The sequence below is a fragment of the Anser brachyrhynchus genome, assembly GCF_964034855.1.
Source record: "Anser brachyrhynchus genome assembly, chromosome: 5".
Classification (NCBI taxonomy): domain Eukaryota; kingdom Metazoa; phylum Chordata; class Aves; order Anseriformes; family Anatidae; genus Anser; species Anser brachyrhynchus.
This window is the reverse complement of record NC_137699.1, coordinates 37,009,763-37,029,547: the sequence shown is the minus strand read 5'-3', so window position 1 is coordinate 37,029,547 and position 19,785 is coordinate 37,009,763. Positions and strand designations below refer to the sequence as shown.

The following is a 19,785-nucleotide window of genomic DNA, read 5'->3' as shown; positions in this document are numbered from 1 at the left end:
TGGATTTTTACCTTGTGTACAGCGCGGACTCAGTGTCTTTAAGCAGGGAATGCAACTCCTGTGCTCTGTGCTTTATGTGATTTAAATGACAGATACACAGACAAATGCTGAGTACATGACAACTGCTACAAGTGTTTCCTGATGAAGATACTGAGTCAGTAAGTTTCAAATATCTAAAATGGGCACTTGCCATGTTAATAATCCACCGTGGAGCCAGTGCTTTCTGCTGTCCTCCCACCAAACAACAGACCAGGTCCTGCTCTAAGGAGCCCACTTATCCGCTGCCCTACACTGTGCCCTGGGGTGGTCTGACAACAGCACAAGTATTCTGTGTAAATGCCCATAAACAGGTTGAATGCATTTATCACAGAGGTGACAAACAGCATCATTTTGCAGGGAAGTAAATTTTTTTTGCATGTGCTATCCTAAATATATCTATTAGCCTAGTACTATGCAGCAGAAGTGTAAGCATTTGAATGAAGTGAAATCCTGCAATGCTTCCCAAATTTCTTCTCAGAATGACAGTACTGATGTTTCCAGAAGTAATGTGAATTCAAGAACAAAACCAAACACTTTGTTTATCTTTGTAATATTTAAAGAGAATAAATATTTCCCACTTCTGCTTCTCCCTCAGCTTCATTCTGGCCACTTGAGTTTGTTTGCACCTTAAGTGCAACCACTAGGAGGGAGGTTCAGCCAGCTCACTCAGCACTGAGTACCTAGTACCCTGAGTACCTAGATGGCCACACACATGCAACACCCTGTCATTTAGTCACGTAGATCTGATGGTCTTGGGGATATCACAGTGGATTAGAAGTTAAAAATAGAAAAACCCACACCTTCTGCATTTTTGTCTTCCAGCCCATGCTTAACTGCACAAACTTGTAGGGCGGGGACTTTCACTCTTCCTGTTGGGCAGTGTGGGCACAAACACATTGCATTTCTGGTCTTGTGAGAAGTCTTGATGTGCTGTCAGGCTTGTTTACCAGCGAAGTAGGCTTGTTTATGAGGGGAGTTATTCTAAAACTGGCAGCCTTGGGCAGATGCTTTTCATTTGGAAGAGTGACTTTTTCCAAGCTGTGTTCACCACCCAAGCGACCAGCCAGGTAGGAATTCTTTGCAATCATTTTCCAGATGTGGTGGGCTTTCTCGATGAAGGCAAACTAAGGTGTGCCAGCAGCTCAGCTCTATTTCCCAGCTTCCTTCCTCCTACCTGAAACTGTCATGCACCGCACAGCAGAAGGCATTACACCGAAGGCCCTTCCTTTACACTCACCCTGTTCCTTGGCAGCAAGCCATGTCCCCAGCTCTCAGACTGATCCATCCACAAATAAAGCTATAAATCTCAGACTGAAAAGGGAGAACCGTTACACAAGATAAAGAGTTGAAACTATCAGTACATGGAGTAGAAAGGACTAAGGAGGCACCTCACGCCTGGAGAAAAAGCATGAAGACAACCAATGGAAAGCAAGCAGCAGCCCAAATCCTGCCCTTCGCCTTTCTTCTCTGGCTCTCTGCTGTGCAAGGCCCTGACAAACAACGCCAGCAGAAGGGAAACTAGCGAGCAAAAAGACCACTGCTCCTGCCTGCAGGGAGACCATGGCACCAGCAAAAACGATACCGAGGCTTTCCAAACAGCCAGCTGCCAGGAGCAGGCGACGGCAGCAGCACTAACACACATACATTGAGAACAAACCCAGCTATGCACCAGAACACACAGGCCTAATTCTGGTAACAACTAATGGCAAATTCAACCCCAGAGCACTTTAAAGCAGCCTTATTGCTGCTTTATGGTTGCTATAAATCATGCCCCACCTGCAACAGACTCTGGAGAACTGTACATCCAGTAAGGATCCCAGCAGTGCTTTTCTCCTCTTCCAGGAGGATCCAAAGATGTGATCCAAAATCACTACCTCTGTCTCTCTCTGGCTCTCCAGCACCAGGCTAATTACAGTCTTTACCCTCAGGAGTACTACCAAAACTCTGATCACCAGCCAGTCATCACGCAGATGCAGCTGTCCCACAAGGTTTCCATTTGGTAGGCACATGGCAACAAAGAGCAGCTGATCCCTGTTTCACCCAAATGCTTCCTTCAAACAGGGCAATCTCTGCTCTGTTCCATAACAGCTGCCAATACCTGCACAAAGCCACAAGGGTATTCAGCAGAGCACAGCCTATTTGTTGGGCTTTCTGAAGCTTTCTCACTTACTGGCGTCTTTAATCTACTGTAATCTACTGCACCTTGCAGGGAAGGCTAATTAACCATAGTTACAGTGCTTTTTTAATAAGGGCCATCAAGAGAAAGCAAGTTACCACTTAAGGCAACATTCATTATGGAGAAATGAGAGAGACAGAAGAACGGTATGTGAAATGGTTAGTTTATAATGAATTTGTTATCTTACCATCCCAGGCTGGAAGAGAGCTCGAATCCTGCACTACATTTTTTCCTCATTTTTCTGTCTAAAGCAACACAGTATACCCAGGTCATGTCTGGCAGGTATTTCTCCAACTTGCTTTTCAAGACCTCCAGTGAGGAAAAGTGCACAGCTTTTCCTTCACAGCTTCTTGCGGTGATTCATCATCTCGACTGTTACATGGTTTTTCCTAATGCTTAATCTGACTCATTTATTTACACTGAGAACACGAGTGCCATGGGCAGCAGTAGACAAACTTATTAACATCGCTACAACAGCTTATAATTAGAGTTACCCAAAACTTCCCAGCAAAGGACTGCTACTCAACTGAATTTCAACAATTTGTGCTGAAATTCACTGATCTCAGTCACCTTGGGGCCTGCTCAAAAGATATTTCAGCCAGATATAATCAGTGATTTCTGTGAATGAGTTGAGATGTTGTGGTTTTTGCATGCTAGCAAGAGATCTTCCCTTTGAAAGCTTTAGGTTACACTCCAGCTTTCCATCCCACCACTGAAGGGGCTCAGGAGTCCACTGCTGGCACAGCCACTTCGAGGCAGGGGGTGAAGGAAGGTAAAATCCAGAGCAGCTGAACCTAGCTCAGCAGATCCCAAACAAGCCACCAACAGCTCAAACACCTGCAGGTGGGACAAGAGGCTCATCTTCCACACTGAGCCTTCCCTACTGCTAACACAGAACACCAAGGCAAGGCCCTGAGGGCATATTGAGTTCAGGTGGAGTAAGGTACCAGGGAAGATGTGATCAGAGCTACGTCTTCAAGACCACAGCCTAGGACCCGATGCCATTCACTCCCAGCCCAGTGGCAAATCCCCTAATAATCTCAGCAGAGCACAAGCTGGCTCCCAGTACTTGCAATCTGTGCTCCCACCAGTCCTGTGATCCTTCCAGTTCAAAAGATAAGGTACACTGGCAAGGCAGGGCAGCAGAAAAGCATACGCACAGCTTTGAATATTGTCATCTGTCTGCAAATAAATTGAGTACTGCAGTCCTGAGCACTGCCATGCACCCTTCGTGGGTACAGAGTTCAAGAAATGAACAGATCAATCAAGCTGAAGGCATAATACGCTCCAACCTGCAGCTGTGAACCCCATCTCGCAGATGCCTGGCATACCCCATTAAGTCCCCCTCTCTCATTACCCCTTCCCATCACAGGGTACTGAATGGACTGCCCCAGGCACACTGCCTGGAGGGTCAGCCAGCACAGCAGCCTGAGCTTCTCGCAGCTGGAGCAGGGGAAGGGGCAGGGATTGCATCACCATTTTTCAAAGCAACCACCGAGGAGAAAGTTCTCAATTTGCTGTCACTCAGCAAATAAACAAGTAAAACCTTAAATAGGCTAGCAGCAACTTTGGGGATAGATAAGATTCAGGTACAACACGTGGATCTCTTTGTGGTGTAATGAAACAATATAAAGGAAGTAAACAGAGAAAGATAAACAAGATCACTATAGAAACCCAGTACCTGGAGTTCATCATTCATCTTGCCTGCCTGTATAAAATGCTGCACGACAGTTTGCACCTTGAGGGGTTTCTAGCCAAGATACAGCATTTCAAGGGGGCACACAAATGATTTTATTAAACTGGGGCTAACCTCCACATCTTTTCTTCATTTCTGGTTTTACAGTGATGAATAACTTCAGTTCTGTGATCTTTCCTCTGAGTTTCATCCGTGTCTATACCTACAGCTGAATCTAACACGTTATGTATACAGGCCTCTGCATATGTTAAATTTTCCTTGTCTACTTTGCTCCTGCAGGAATGTTGAGTGACAGAAAAGAAACCTACGCAGGCTGTGTCCAAGACAAAGGAGGGAGTCCCGTCAGATTGTTTTTCAAACTAAAACTCCCCAAGGTTAAAAAAACAAAACCCTCCAGGCTTTCCTGCCTCTAGTCACACCAGAGAACTTACTCGAGCATGGAAATGTTTGCAGAAGAGGGGCCTATTGCTAAGTTTCCCCCTTTGATTACAAACCATAAGCTGACAGGGGCATCTACGTGCTGTTCTCACATACCCATAGCAGCATATCCTGGGGCACCTGGATGTGTGAGGGCTGAAGTAAGCACAGCTGTGTTTTGGCTCAGCCACATGCCCACTGAGACCATGCAGGACTCGTACCTCTGCCATATGAAGAGCAGGAACATGGCTCATTAAAAATTTACACCCCCAGAACAACTTCCTACAGACAGTTCCAGGTGCCTGCCCTTGCTGAAAGCCATGCAAATTTTTGCAGACAAGTTTTCTGTATTTTTCAAATTTATAAATGCAAAAATGGGGGAAAGCGGCATTTTGTCACTTCAGAAACTCAAAAGTGATCACACATTTTGTTTTTCCAGTTCAGTAACTGTCCAGGTGAGCAAGCACAGGGGAAGTTGGAAGTAGCTTTTCGGCACTAATCGTTCCAGTATCATTTTAAAGCTGGGGAAAAGCCTTTACTGGAATTTATCTTCCTCTTGAAAGCAAACGGACTTAATCCTGTAAGAGGCCTTCTCACATTTTCAACTCTTTTAGCATGTGCTCACCAATTTTAGCACTGGCATTTTGATAACGGCCAGATATCCAAGCTTGCAATTTCCTAAACTAGCATCTTGTCAGCTCGGAGCTACACACAGAGGAAGCTGCAGAAGCAAAACTGCACGCTGCGCCACGCTATTTTTAAAGCGAGCAGATCAGAACCCACCACTTCTTCGTGGGGGAACTTCTCTGGTTTCAGAAGACACCAGAACCGAACAGAGGGAAATAGCCCCGTGCGTCACTGAAAGAGGTATTTTCCGTGATTTTACAATTCATGTTTGTCATAGTCTGATAACTGTTATGCAGATTATGTAAGCTGATTTTAAAAGGAATGAGAAAATATGCAAAAAAAATTATGCAAAGCAGCCATTTTTCGTAAATAGCTGATCAGTAGGTATGTATTCATACAGAAATACCCTCAGCTAGCAATTCCCCAAACGCACCAACAGATCTGGATGGAAAGCAAAGCGAGAGCTCTCCAAGAAAGGCTGGCATTTCAGAAAGCAAGCTGACATTCCCACAGCCTTGCCTCGCACAGAATGACTAAACCTAAACAAACAGTATCTGCACACCATCAGACAAGAAAAATCCCTGCAAAAGGTACTGCTGTTCGATACACGACGGCTCTCCTAGAACAGCAGCAAGACCAACTTCAGGCTCGTTTTCAACATACTGCCTGAGACAAAGAGGTTCCTGCCAATGATGGAAGGTACTGGGAGGAAAAAGGCAGCTAAAACAAAGTGGATTCATTTCCCTAACCGCCTGTCCCACCCCTTGCAAGCAGCTGAGATTGCTCCACAGCATAATGAGCCCTACAAATGAAACGAGAACAGTTCTACATGCAGTGATCCCAATCCTCTTCTTGGGTAAGAGCTACTCTACAACCCCAAATGAAGACATGCAGGGCTGAGAGGAAGGTCAGGATACGGTTGCCATATATAAATGCACACACGTGAGGACTGTGACTAACACCCAGCAACAGCAGTTTGGGCAGCAGCGGACAAGAAAAGCCTCCTTGGACTTCTCTGGCTTTCAACGCAGTTTTCTGGAGCAGCAGCACATGGTGACACCCAACCAAACAGCTCAGTCCAGAACACAGGCTGCCTGACCACGCAAGCAACTTTATTTGCTAACAAAAAGCCAAGTGACGTGGTGACCAGGAGCAGTTTTGCTGCCACGCAGCTTGGAAAATGTCTGAACTGATGAAGACAAAAGGGAAAACTGAAAACGAGAACCAGCGGTAAGCAGCATGCGTTATGGTACAGAGGAGTGGTAGGATGTTCAAACCAGGCCAGTCACACCAGCATGCCAGTCCTTCAAGCTCCCAATAAGCTTCAAATAGAGATTTCAGTCCAGGATTTTTTTTTATTTCCCATCGCAAGGCCACCATTCCAGACTAGTCTTTGGCTGTAGAGCTCCCCCGGTGGCTACTGTGTTTTATGACCCAGTTATCTTCAGTGGTCTGACAAGGCTCTTGGGATGGATTTGGCTGCAAGACACAGCTGGTCCTTCCCCCAGTCAGCCCTCCAAGTTTCAGGGTGATTTTTTGCTGCTTTCTGGCCTGCCAGCACTCTGCTGCTGCCTATGTTATGTAGCAGGTCTAGGCTACGACATGAACTCCCCAGGACAAGAGCCCAGACCACATCTCTCAGGTACAGACTTCACTTCCTTAGCAGGACAGTGACCAGGAAAAGCTGTGACACCAATTACAGTGCAGTCGCACACAAACATTGGGAAAAAAAAAAACATGCTCTGGGAAAGTCTTGAAAACATCTGCTACTGCAAGTGACTTACTTTGTTTTTTTCCCCATTCAACACATGCAAGTGATTAAATAGACCCCTTTTGGTGCCCAGCTCGCTTCGTGACTTGAAACATTTTCTTTCCCGTTGATGTGGCTTTTTGATTTGGTTTGGATAAAGTGCAAAAAGGAAAGTCATTCACTTAGAATAGCAGAATTTGTTTTGCATGACTCATGCTGAACTCGAGACACCTCCATTTTGGTCCTGCAGCAGGACCAACTCTCTGCTTGCTAGCAGCTGTGACCTAGCAGTGTCTGGGACTGCTGTTTTCTACCCTTCATTCATCATCTCCTCCAAAAGGCCAGTGCTGTCAGCCCATCAGCTTTGCTGCAATAGAAAGGCAAACTAATAGGAGAACACACCAGCGATCTCACCGAGTCCATTCCTGGAGCACATCACGAGAGGACAAACTAACAATCTTCCCAGATGTATTAGGCTTATTGGACAATTCCCACCATTCTGAAGTTGTTTGCGCCTAATAACCAACTCAGCACGGCTCCCTTGGGGGCAAAACAATGCTCCCAACTCCTTTCCTCCTGTCCCCTTTGACACCCAACTCTGGTTGGTGCAGCCATGCAAATAAAATAAGCTCATTGAAGTACAGTGCATCTCTCCTTTTTTCTCATATACGAAGATGCATATACATGTACACATGGAGAAGAGGACACAGATACTAGCATCAGATTAGTGCTTGAAGAAATTTTGTCCCATGGTACCTGGGTATGCATCCTCAGTACCCGTGACTGCCAGCTTTGGTGAGCCAGACCTCCAGCTCGCACCATGCGGAGCAACTCAATGCCCGGCTTCTACACATCTGCGTGTCATTGACACCAGTTGAGGAGTTTTAAGCACCTTATAGAAGCTTATGGACAGACGTGCCAAATCATTTTCAGCTGCAGTTTGGTCTGGCTCTTAAATCGCCCACTGAATTTCTCATTTCAGAGGAATTAGGCTGAATTCAATCATCCGAGGACCTGATCCATCTAAACATATTCCAAGAGGCGCCTTATGTTACAGATAAGCAGAACTGACAGCAAAAAACCTGATTTGCTGACTACTGGCATTTATTTTATTACAGGTTTTGTCCATTAAATCCAGGAAACCTCTGGAAAAATAAAATGCATTCAAGTAGCTCTTTCAATGGCACATTAACAAAACTTTACACACCATCTATAGCACTATATAGTGTCTCAGCCTATTAATTTGTAAATGATTTATGCTCTCGTTCTGCAAGGACTGATGGATGGCCTGGATGTGTGACACATGCATGACAAGTGCCCTCAAAATGAGCAGGAATGTGTGCACTGCTCAGCAATTGCAAAGATGCTCAAAGCAGCAGGACTCTGAAACTGGAAAAAAAAATCCCAGGAGAAGCATCTTCACCCATTCAGCCGAAGCCAAAAAAATGCTGCAACCACCAAGACAGTCACCTATTAGGCTGCAACCAGAAATACCTCCTGCTAAGCCTTGAAATGCACTGTTTATATTTATCTTTGGCTGAAATTCATCTTCCCTCCCTTAGCTCACACTGTATTTCAGTTTACACAGAGATGTTTGTCTCTGCTAAGATCACATCAGCATAAATTTTGAGACAAGTTATTTACACAAAAAGACTTTCTGGTCTTCTCCTGGTTATGTATGTTTAAAAAGAGCAAAAAGTCTTTGGTGGTCAAATTTAAATATTTCCTAAAAGCTGCTCAGAATCTCAGAGCTGCACATCTGTGAAACTCTCCTCTTCGTGAAAATGATTAAAGGTTTAATGTCTGCATTTCTGCCATCTAATGCAGACCATTAGGACCACTTTAAAGAGACTTGGCTATGTTCTTTTTAGTAATGTCTAATTTCTAAAATCGTATTTAGGACCAGATCAACATTTCCATGAGGAGGACTCATTGTCTGAAATTTGGAACTTGGTCTTTACCTGATGCAAGTAACATTCCTCTTTGGCTGAAACTTAGCACAGGTTCCCAAAGCCAGGAGGTATCTTTTATTCTTTTTGTTTTTGTCCAAAACTGGGAAGAGATGATATTTTGCTTTTGGTTTTGTTTATTTTTTGTTACTACAAGAAGGACATGTTTTTAATGTGACAACTTTCTCATCTACTTTCCTCATAAACCATAGTAGGGCCCATATTCAACAAGCTATTTACATTCTTAATTTCACCACTTATTTCATTAGAACGAATCTGTGTTTCAATGGCTTTCCCACTTCACTGAAAATTAAGAACCTAAGTAATCTGCTGTATCTGGCCCAAATTATCTGTTCTATTATCCCTTCTCGAATCACAGCCAGAAAGTCTCCCAGCTCTCAGTTTCTCCCTGTTATTCCTGATTACCAAAACCAATTCCAAAACAAACCCTAAGCCTGTAAACGCCATGCAAGTCTCTCCGTGGCCAGATATCTACGTTAACAGTGTTTTACCAACTCCACAAATACATTTGCAGATTCTTCTCCTAGGATTTGCCAGCCTAAGACAGAGTTAATGCAAAACATTATCTCATTACTCAGGGCAAAGGAAAGGGGCTTGCTGGCAAGATCCCAAGTCATTACCTGTTTAGTGTCTGGATTGACAGACATCTCTTATAAAGGCCAAGTTGCTCTTTGCAGGGAGTTTTCTTAAGTACTCTGAGAGCAGATCTCCTTGCTGCCATGTGAAGGGGCTTCGAACCAGAAATATAACACAACAGGGTGTGTAAAGAAAAGATGTGACTGGAGGCATAGAAGCAGAAGAGAAGGAGAGTACAGGTGTCAGCCAAAAGTCACGTCTGTGACATGGAAAATTCTGCCGATAGAAGCAGTAAGGGAAGAATTTGGCTACAATTACTGTCCTCTAGGTCATGATTTGTGCTGCTGTCACAGTCTGTTAAGGCCACAGTGGGCAGCTCCTCTTCCAACACTGTCCTGAACAGACAGCAGCGCGAATTTTTCCTGGGCTCTCTGATTTAAGAGGTAAGATGCTTTGTTCACTACAACGCAATGAATCCTTTACATGGTGCCCTGAAACCACCCTCCATCACCTGGGATCGATAAACAGTATGGATCAGAGGTGCTGCCACTGACTCGCTGTTCAAAGCTCTGGGGAAGACCCAAAGAAAAAAAATTGTCAAGACCAGGCCTAGAATTAGAGCCCCACACTCTAAGGTGCAGGATTCGTGGGATGTCTGCAGGAAGGCTGCCCTGCATCAGGAAAAATCCAGACTTCACAGCGAAGCCAGGTTTGACAGCTCTTCATTGAGATCCTGGGCCATGACTGCTCTGTGCAACAAGCACTCACAGGATAGAACCTCTATTTAAAAAGCCCAGCCACCCATAAGCTTCCTTTTCCAGATGGAAGCTTCCTTTTGTTCCAGAAAAGAAACGACATCCCGTTACACAGTACCATAGCACTAAGGAAGAGCAATCTGCCCAGAATACGTAGCTGGCTGGCCAACACTGCTCTGCATTCCTGCTGGAAATGTCACAAGACAAGAAGGGGAGCATCATAGAAACTCGGAAACTATGCAGTTCCAGACACTGAGGCATTTTCCTTGCACAGAAAGACTAGAATAATTATGAGGCTGTATTTGTCCTTCAGCGTGACTCCCTGTGATTGCCAGGAGACTCCCGCATGCTCACAGAACTGCCAAGCCACAGCACAACAGACTCATGAATCAAACTGTAAAACTCACGAGGCTACCCTAAAACACAAAAAAGATTTTAAAACACAATTCCTCTGTTCTTTTATTTCCTTCCTGTTTTTCAAGTAAGACTCAAAATACTCAAGATGTTGCAGCGTTGGTTGCAATTCTGTGCAGTCTCCCAGTTCCCAGTGTCAGGGCCTACAGAAAAACACCGGTGATCCCAGGTCTAACACGACAGGAGAAGGAAAGCAACAATTTTGCAAGACACCCTTCTGAGACAGGAGCATGAAGTTGGTTCTTGGTCCACTCAAGTCAGCTGGAATCGTACTGTCGACAGTAAGAGAAGCCTCCCTGTCTTGGTGCTCATTTAGAATGCATCTTGATCCCACCAGATAATTTGATCTAGTTGATGTAGCTTGCAAAAAATGGCATTTTCTAAGAACGGTTTAATAAAAGATGTGACTTGATGCCATACTCAGGTCAAGGCACAAACGGTTCACGTTTTCTCCAAGACCAAACACCCAGGGGAGCAAAAGCTCCAGCAGGTGCCACTTCAGCTTTCTCCATGCCTCATCAAAATCAAAAGAGGCAGCCTAAGAAAAAAAATCAATCAAGCTTTACATTGGTATATCCAAGAACATAACATTAACACTGCAGTTGTGTCCCATCTTAAACAGGGGCACTAACTGACCTGCTTTTAAGAATCTCCTTGTGGCAACTTAAGAAGTGTTTTTAGGCTGAGATGCTAGATTTTCTACTGAAGCACATTTCTTTCTGCTATTTCTGCTATGGATCCTGCACTCCCAGGAAAGAAATAGGCAGAGAGCAGGGAACAGTACCTTTTGCATCTGCAGTAACAAGATAGTCCAGAGCTCATCCATCAACATCCAGAAGATACAGCACAACAAAATGCTCAGGAAGATGACAGGACTGTGTAAGGGAAGACACCAGGCACTGTTTTAACTAGCCCAGCAGGAGAGCTCAAAGAGATATGATTCATTTTTGCCCATATCCTTGCTTAAAAGCATTTTCAAGGGCTCATTTCAGAACTATAAACTGCAATCGCAAGCTGTATGTGCACTGATTTGCAACAATTACTGAACTTCTATGAAAGAGGCTGGGCCTGGTGCTTACCACTAAATAGCGTGTGTCAAAACAGCTAGGATGATCTGGGAGGCTGGGGAGCAAGTACCTGTGGTGGAAGGTGTCAGCGAGATTTAGGAGCATAATTACAAAAGCTGGCTGTAGTCTGGGCATGGAATCAGCAATCACCTCCTGCAGATGATGGCTCAGAAAAGCCTGCCAGCCCTGGTCTGAACTGCCCTATAAGACAACCCCGCTGACTGCAGAGATGGGCACAGCTGGTCTGGTGCACATCCTCCCTGCCTTTCTACCACCCCCCAGAGCTGCCATCCAAAAAAATCTGTCAAATAGACAGTTTTCTTTCTTTACCTATGAATAGAGACTTAGTTTGAAATCAAGAATGACAAGTTTGAAACAGCCCCCATGCTTCTCTGAATGTAACTAACAGCCTTACCTAGTTATTTAAGAGTATGTAATATTCCTCAGTTTGAAAAGATGGGGCCATTTCTGATATATCAGGGTCAAAAGCAACTAGCAACTCGGATGTCCAGGTGGAGAGAATACATAAGACCCTAATTTCAAACAGCTCAGCACAATTCGCCAAGCCAGGAACTTCTCTATGACTTCAAGTAACATAACAGATTTAAGGCTACATAACCTGAATTAAGGTTACCTTGAAGTTTGAAAAAGTCTTTACTTGTCCACATCTGTGGATCCTTTTTGACTCAGTGGATTTTCCAGGAGAATATCCTTCACTCAGTGAAAGAAAGACACAGATTTGGAGACCAGATTTCAAAAAAATGTTCCTGATGTAGTTGTAATCAAATGGAAACCAAGAAGAAAGGACACTAAAGGCTTCGGTCTGAGGAGAGAAGTCATGACTCTGCATTTACACCTAATGAAATGAAAATAGGAAAGTGGGGAAATAAATCTTGAGACCAATTGTTTGAAACAATGTCCTCAGCTGAAAATAAATAGATTGTGAGGTGCCTTAGGATCAATAAACGTTTGACTCAACAAAAGAATAGTCTCAAGAAATGTCTCAATTAAAAACTAGAATGAGAACAGCACAAGAAAGTGACAATGCAACAAAACAGCTAAAGTCCCCTAACACAACTTTTGGCATAAAATGATCCAGAAGTATCTTTCTCTGAAGTATTCATTGCAGTGTTTTGCTCCGAAATTACATGAACTCAATTTATCACACCTTACTAGGGCAGCAGTTTAGCAACATATTCAATTGTGTGCTGAAATATTCCAGCTCAGTGGAACACTGAAGTACCTGAACACACCGCAGGTTAGCAGGATGTAGACTAATGCAGCTTACATAGACCAAACTTTAGCACGTACACTGGGAACACGCTGAGTAGGACTGCTTGCCTCAAGTCAGGATGTAAAATTGTCATCAACACTAGCCTTCAGTACATAAAGGCCTAGAACTTATGTGAGTTCTGGGATATTATTAGGCACATGTAGCCTTGAAACTTTCTCACCTTCAGTCAGTGTTTCTACGACAACCTAAATGCTAAGTATTTTCAGTCTTCATGTCTAGTCTGGGAAAATGGATTTCAACTGGATTTTAAATACAGTTTGAGGCTCTTATTCAGCCTAACGCTGCACTGAAAGGAAAACTGCAACTTTAAGCTAGATTTTCTTTTCTTCCAGTTGATGTGCCCAGATCAGGATGCCTACCTTTCTTCCCAGTGCCTCCTGTTAAGTTTTAAAAACACAAGTATATAACCAAAACCAACTCTAGTAACTTTGCTGCACTAAAACAAAGCTAATAACACCCAGCTAGTACCAAAGTTATCTTGGTGTTGGCCAGATTACAAAAATGGAATGACCTCTGAAAGCAAAGGGGACTTCAGGAAAATTATCAACAATTTCCTTTTTATATAACTTCCCACAGGTGATAAAAGTGAAAGGATCTGGCCTTTTCAACATCAGTGGGAGTCTTCCTCTTTGCCTTGCTGGATCTTACATTCAAGGATGCAAAAGTAAATAGTCAAACCACGCGATACCAGGGGAAAGAAAAAAAGGAATTTTGTTATTGGCTTCAGTGGATGTGAGACCAAACTACAGGTGAACACAACAGGGGATGCAGACTGAGGGGTAAGAATAACGCAGTCCTAATTCCAGAACGTGATGCCCAGCTGTACGTGCCTAACTCCACATCTGCTCACCTGAACTAAACAAGGCTGGTTTTCAGAAGTTAGAGCAGCTGCAGATTTCACTGACTCCAGCAGCTATTGCAGGAGTCAGCACTTCTGAAAGCCAACAGATTTTATACAACTACCTACCATACAGATGAGGACATGTCAGCTCCAAGGCGCCCAACCCTTAACATCCTGTATTACTTTACTCCTGAAAAGCTCAGAGACTGGGGTTATAAGGCAATATATACATTCAACAAATAGTGTTGGAAGTGTAGTATTTACTTTGTTGTGAAGGCTTGCCACTTCATTTCCAGCTGAAAGGGATTTGCGATATTGCCTCAAGTCTGTGCTCTTGGAGACACAGAAACAGGAACCATACTGGCTTTCATTAAAAATATATAGGCTTCTAGCTCATGACAAAAACTTGACAATTGAAGTCATAAAAAAATGGACAACAAACTAAGAGTGCTGATTGTTACAACAGCTCAGGTGCTGAGGAAGCCTAGAGAATGCTTTTTCACTCAACCAGCAATTCAGTATTTCCTATTGTGCTAGGACTTGCAGAAGAACTGAAATGCTACAGTTTGAAATCTGAATCGAGGGAAGAAAACTCCTTGCATGCTGAAGCATCATTTACCTGCCTGCTCATCATCTGATTTGGGTTCCATTTTGAAAACATGGTGTTAAAACAGATGAGATGGGAACAAATCTAGTTCCATACAAAATTCAATGGCTTCAGCTCCTGGAAATTCAGAGATTTACGTTAATGCTTACATTTCTGCATACCTCCAGGGGAAGGAAACATGCCGACAAGATTATAATGACACAGAGAAATCAATGTGAAAAGCTATAAGCTGTCCTCACAGCACCAATGTGATCCGTAAGGCTGCCTGCACTAAGTTCAGCCCTCCATCATAACCAAAATATAGATATCTTATCAGACAGCACTGGGAAAACACAGGAGAGAAATAAATCATACCTATATGAGCTGACTTGAAAGCATAAGTCAGGAAACAGCAGCACCTGATTTTTCTTTAAGTGTGATTAAGATTTAGAGCAGAGTGACTTCTACAAACATTTCCAGTACTACATATCTCTATTAAAAGATTCTTTGTCTTGTCAGACAGATGAAAACAATGGGGTGTAATTCTTGTTTACAGCAGCAATTACTTTCAACTGACCTCACAGTGTAAAGAAACAAACGTAATTTTCCAGATTTTAAGATCCTTTGCTGTGCTGCAGCAACAAAAAACAGCCTAAGTGTAAATGAGATGTTTTTTTTCCCCTCTTTTTAAAGAGGGGTGAAATGACTTTAGAATTAAATGTTACAAATAGGGGAAAAAACATAGCTAGTATCTTGATATTCTTTACAAGAGAATTAATCTACAAGCTGTTTCAAATAAACATACCCATTAAAACCTCCATAGATCTAATTGCAAAAGAAACAAGGGAGATGCCACAGTCACGTCTTTCAGGACCTATCTTAAATTTCAACGATCACAAGAGGGCTTCTGGGACAAACAGGAAAAATGAACAGTAACAAAGTCAGGACTAGATGCCATTCACTTAAGAATTTTAAGGGAACTCAGTTGAGATAGCTAGATTACTAGAAAATTAAAAATATGAAGCTTTTAGAAGAGATTTTGCGAGGACTGGAGGAACTACAAGTCTGCATGACTAACATTTGTACCTGGCAACTTTGTGAAGATTACAAAAGGACAGACACCCAGGTAAATGCAACCTTGTTGTAGAGTCAACACAGCTGCTGTAAGGGCCAGTCAGGCCTTCCAAACCTCCTGGATTTCCCCAAATAAGCAAGCAGCTGTGTAGACAGAAGTGATCCATCTAATATGATCTAGATTTCAAAAAGTGTTGTGACAAAGTCCTTCACCTAACACTCTTGAAAGCTAAATCCCTCAAGTGCTTAAACAAAAAACTAATTTTTTCAAAAGATAGAAATTGCTTCACAGGATAGGACTAAGTTGTTAGCAGTGGAAGAAGGTAATCAGTAAAGTTCATTAGGAGCCTATGCTGGGAGCAGCATTGTTTGATATGCTACAAAATGACTCCAAAAAGAGGTCAAGCAACTATGCAAAAAAAAAAAATAAGGTAACAACATAAAGATAGTCAAGAGAGTCAATAGAAGCACTGCCCAAAGAACTGGTGAAGTACCCTTGCTGAAGTACTCCCAGTTGCTATACAGTTGTAACTGTTTACAAAAAATTATGCTTTGATAGCAACAGCTCAGAGCCCGACAGTCAAAAGACAAACAATATGAATTACTACAAAAAAGTACAGAAGACAACATTACACCACTGCAGTAAATCCACAGCTAATTCACACATCAAATGCTACATGAAGTTCTGGTCCTCTAACCTTAGACAAGATGAATCAGAGCTGGAATATGCTCATGGAAAGACAGCAGTGATCAAAGGTACCGCTCTGTCTAAGGATGGCTCAACAGCCTGATACTCATTAGACTGCAGGCAAAGCAGAGGTCCACAAGAGGATGCCTAGTATTAGTGTGGATAATAATTGCTGTCTTTCCCAAGGCGGGACCTTGAGGCTATCAGGAGAAGCTAACAGCATCCCAGTTCTTCACAAAGTAGTATCATCCTCTGAAAGGACATTGGGTGCAAGAAGCTCACACAGACTTAGGAGGAGACCAAACCAGGAAACTGACTTTTGTTATACAGAGTGCTGGTCTGCAAACTGCTCCCCAGCTTTCCCTACTCAACCAGGGCCTTCAGTTTGTCTTGAAGCTGGGCCGGTGAAGCTGTCCAAGCACTACTGCAACACGGAGACCACACTAATAACATCTCCTGCAGCAAAGCAAAAGGAATCCTATACTAAAGCTTCCGCACAGCCTAGAATTGTTTTATCTTCAATTCAGATCTCTTCTTCACATCTATGAGTACAAAGCCAGATGCACACTGACATGGAAGCTGAAATGTTTCCATATGCTGCACTAGGGATCCAGCTGATGTTCGTTCTGCTGTCACTACCTGTAAAATGAGCAAACAGCACAACGGGAACAGCAGCTGCTGCAGAATTGTTGCTCATCTCTTGATTCATCCCGTTTTGACTACAAGGCAAACACAGCTTTGTCCAGCATATTTGAAGCCACAGTAGAAGCTTGCTATAAATGCTGTTCACATTTCTCCAGCTTCATTGCAGGCTCCTTGCTGGTCTGGAAGCAGAAAGCTCATTAAACACGACTTGTAGGTCTAGCAGTTAACTATCAGGACAATGGGAAAAGTCTGCATTAGCTCAGTCCAGAAGGTGGCTGCACTTAATTGCTTCTTTCATCAAAGATCTGTTCCTTTGTGAAGAATGGTAGAGAATTGCTGATCATTATTACCAATTTGCTGAGACACTTAAAACATCAATCTCCTTATACAGAAAGCATTTGCTGAAATTATCACCATTTACACTGTCTGATGAGCTTTTGCTCCTCTTTGCAATTTGGAAGTAGGCCACCCCATTAACAGATTCCTTGACAGGTTTAAGCAGGAAGGCATTAGTCTGTCCCCGCTAGTACTAACAGTATTGCGGCATAAGTACCAGCGAGCCCGCTGAGAGGCAATCACAGATGTGTCTATAAGCTTCCCGTGCACCAGGGCTTGTGCACAATTAAATTCAGCCACAGAAATTAAAATCAGAACTAGATTGTTTGCTTAATGAATGGCTGAGGTGTTACAAAATAGTTTTAACAACCTGAGGGTAGAAACACAAGAAAAGTGGGTATTTGACCCCAAAATGAGATGGCTCTCTGGTCCCTGCTGATTAGGCTGGAGCTAATGGCCTGAAGATGATGCACTCAGGTCCCGATTTGTGACCTCATTCCAGGTACCCCTGCTTGGAATTACCTTTGAGAGATGCCCGGAGACCAGCAACAGCCCCACACCCCTCACAGCTCATTAAAGTGCCTGAAGTTTAGGGGGAGGACTCTGAGCCTTCATGCCTTTATCCAACCTACCCCAAATTCCCCCCTTCGAGCCTAGCAGCTGGCTGATAGAGACAAACCAGCCACACTCCCAGCTCCTTTTCACAACTGTGTCCTCAAGAGTGAGCATTTCAGCAAGGGAAGAAGAGGCACAGAGTAACTAGCACCAAACAAAGGCAAGATTCTTAACTATGGGCAGGTCAAGAGATGTTTCTATCATTTATCACCGCACTGAAATGCCTCACAGTCCTAAAAGCATCCTTAACTGTTTCCCATGTTGCACTCAGTGAGGTTAGGGCCATAGGCAGGAACTTTATGATGCAAGAACAAGAAGCAAAAGGCACAAGAGATAATGGTCCAGGTGGGTATTCTCCCAAATCCTGACAAAGCATTCTTCAGCACCCTGGGCCCATTACCATATCGTTCGTGTGGCAAGTAGCTCATTTCAGAGCAGTTTAATTCTACCCAAGACTTACATGTAACATTGGAAATCATTCAGGTAGCTACTACCATCTTCCTCCCACAGACCCTCAGCATGTGAGGCAAAATTCAAAGCCTATTTTGTTATTTTCTGGCCAAACGTATGCTTTCAAAAAACCACGTAAAGGATTGGCACAAGAATTTTTAGATACAAGAACATTTGGGTCTCTTTTCCCCCACTGAAAATGAACTCTAGAGGACTTCGAAAGATGTAGTATGCACAAGTTGCCCAGGAGCAGCTACAGAAGCCAAGCGTTTCCAGAGCCAGAGGGGTATTTTGGAAGGAGAGGAAGGTGGGTGCAGCTTTGGCATGGGGTGCTACTCACCTGCACAGCAACTATGCAGCCTGGCAGGCTGTCAGGCTCACATGTCTTTAATGAAAGAATTGAAGGAGGCTTGAGTATGAAATAAAACAATAAATGATAACGCAATACATTTGCTCAGCTTTGGCTAGCTCAAATATTAGCTACTCAAAAATCAAAGGAGAAGTACAGTAACCAGACCCACCTATGGGCAGACTTGTGGAGTAGGTTTACCATCACTGTAGTACCAAACAACACAAGGTGAAGTTAAGCAACTGCACATTACAGAGTACCTTTTAAAGTGAGCTTCCAGGACAAGACGGGGGAAGCTGTGACTTCACCTGCAGCTCAGATGTTAAACCTGAAGACAAATGACTTCAAGTAATAAGCATGTAACTTTCACCCAGTTTTAAAATAAAGCTACTTTACAACACACACAAAAGACAACTGTCTTGCAGAAGCAGGCGCACAGTTAGTTATGGGCCATACGAAGTTTCTCATCAGCCTGTTCGTTTTCAGCCCCTTTCCTCTTGCTTCTCAACTCTATCCACACAAGCCAGTAAGAGCTCTCCAATTGTTCACACGCCCCAGCTCCTATCTCCAAGTACTCTGCAATTCAAAGCACCCTAATGGCTACATAACACAACCCTCCTGGCTACAGTCCCTGCAAAGGTGTATCCTAGTCTAGTCTGCATTAGGGAAATGATCTCCACTACACACTTTTATGCCAGCTTCTGCTCAGGACACACCTTTCTCTGCCAGGCTGGAACAAAACTCACTGGACCAGCACTTCACAAGGAACATGGAAAAAAAAAGGAAATGCATCATTTCAAAAGACATAGAAACAAATATGTAAGTTAAGCAAGGAAACAAGCCTGGATGGGGTGAGACAATCCAGAGCCTTGAGAAGTAAAAACAACTCGTCACACTTCAGCCCCAGCTGCAGGCTTCTGCTCCGGGATTCTCCCTAGGACCACTGCCACCTTGGGCCATCACCATGGCAAGTCACAGAGGTGCAAAGAAAAGCCAACTGCCTGGCACGGCTGGGTCCAGGGATGCTGTGCTGACTAAAGTGAAGCCAATAAGCCTCTGTTATTAGCTATTCTGAATAGCTACCCTAAAAAATGCCTTCTGTAGACCTTCTGTTCTGCTCAAAGGCGGAGGGACCTAAATTTGGATCTGTCTGCTAAGCCTGGCACATCTCTGCAATTAAGCTCACCAGCAGCAACAACAAAAAGCCAAGTGTGGGAGCCAGCAGAAAAACAAAAGTGCGGGCTGTGCAGTTCCAAGGTGGAAGAGAGGTTTGCCTCCTTGCTGGCAAGAAAAACACACTGTTGTTCCAAAAAAAAGAGCAAAAAATCCTAAAACAAGACAGCAAACAAAACAAACCTGACCCCACAAGCTTTAGGCACCCTCCTATTAAGGCTGATTATGCACAAGCTGAAGTTCTCCA

The 19,785-nt window shown here is 43.6% G+C and overlaps 1 protein-coding gene across 4 annotated transcripts in view; it reads right to left on the bottom strand.

Moving 5' to 3' along the window:
* The window catches only part of OSBPL5 (oxysterol binding protein like 5), a 204,592-nt gene that overhangs the window by 86,775 nt on the left and 98,032 nt on the right, over positions 1-19,785 (bottom strand). The window contains exon 1 of one of the 4 annotated variants that reach the window (XM_080595139.1): positions 1,816-18,567. The exons of the other annotated variants lie outside the window; for them this stretch is intronic. The gene's annotated coding sequence lies outside the window, so the exon portion shown is untranslated. Of the gene's footprint in view, positions 1-1,815; positions 18,568-19,785 lie in introns of those variants that run through there. 4 annotated transcript variants of the gene reach the window in all.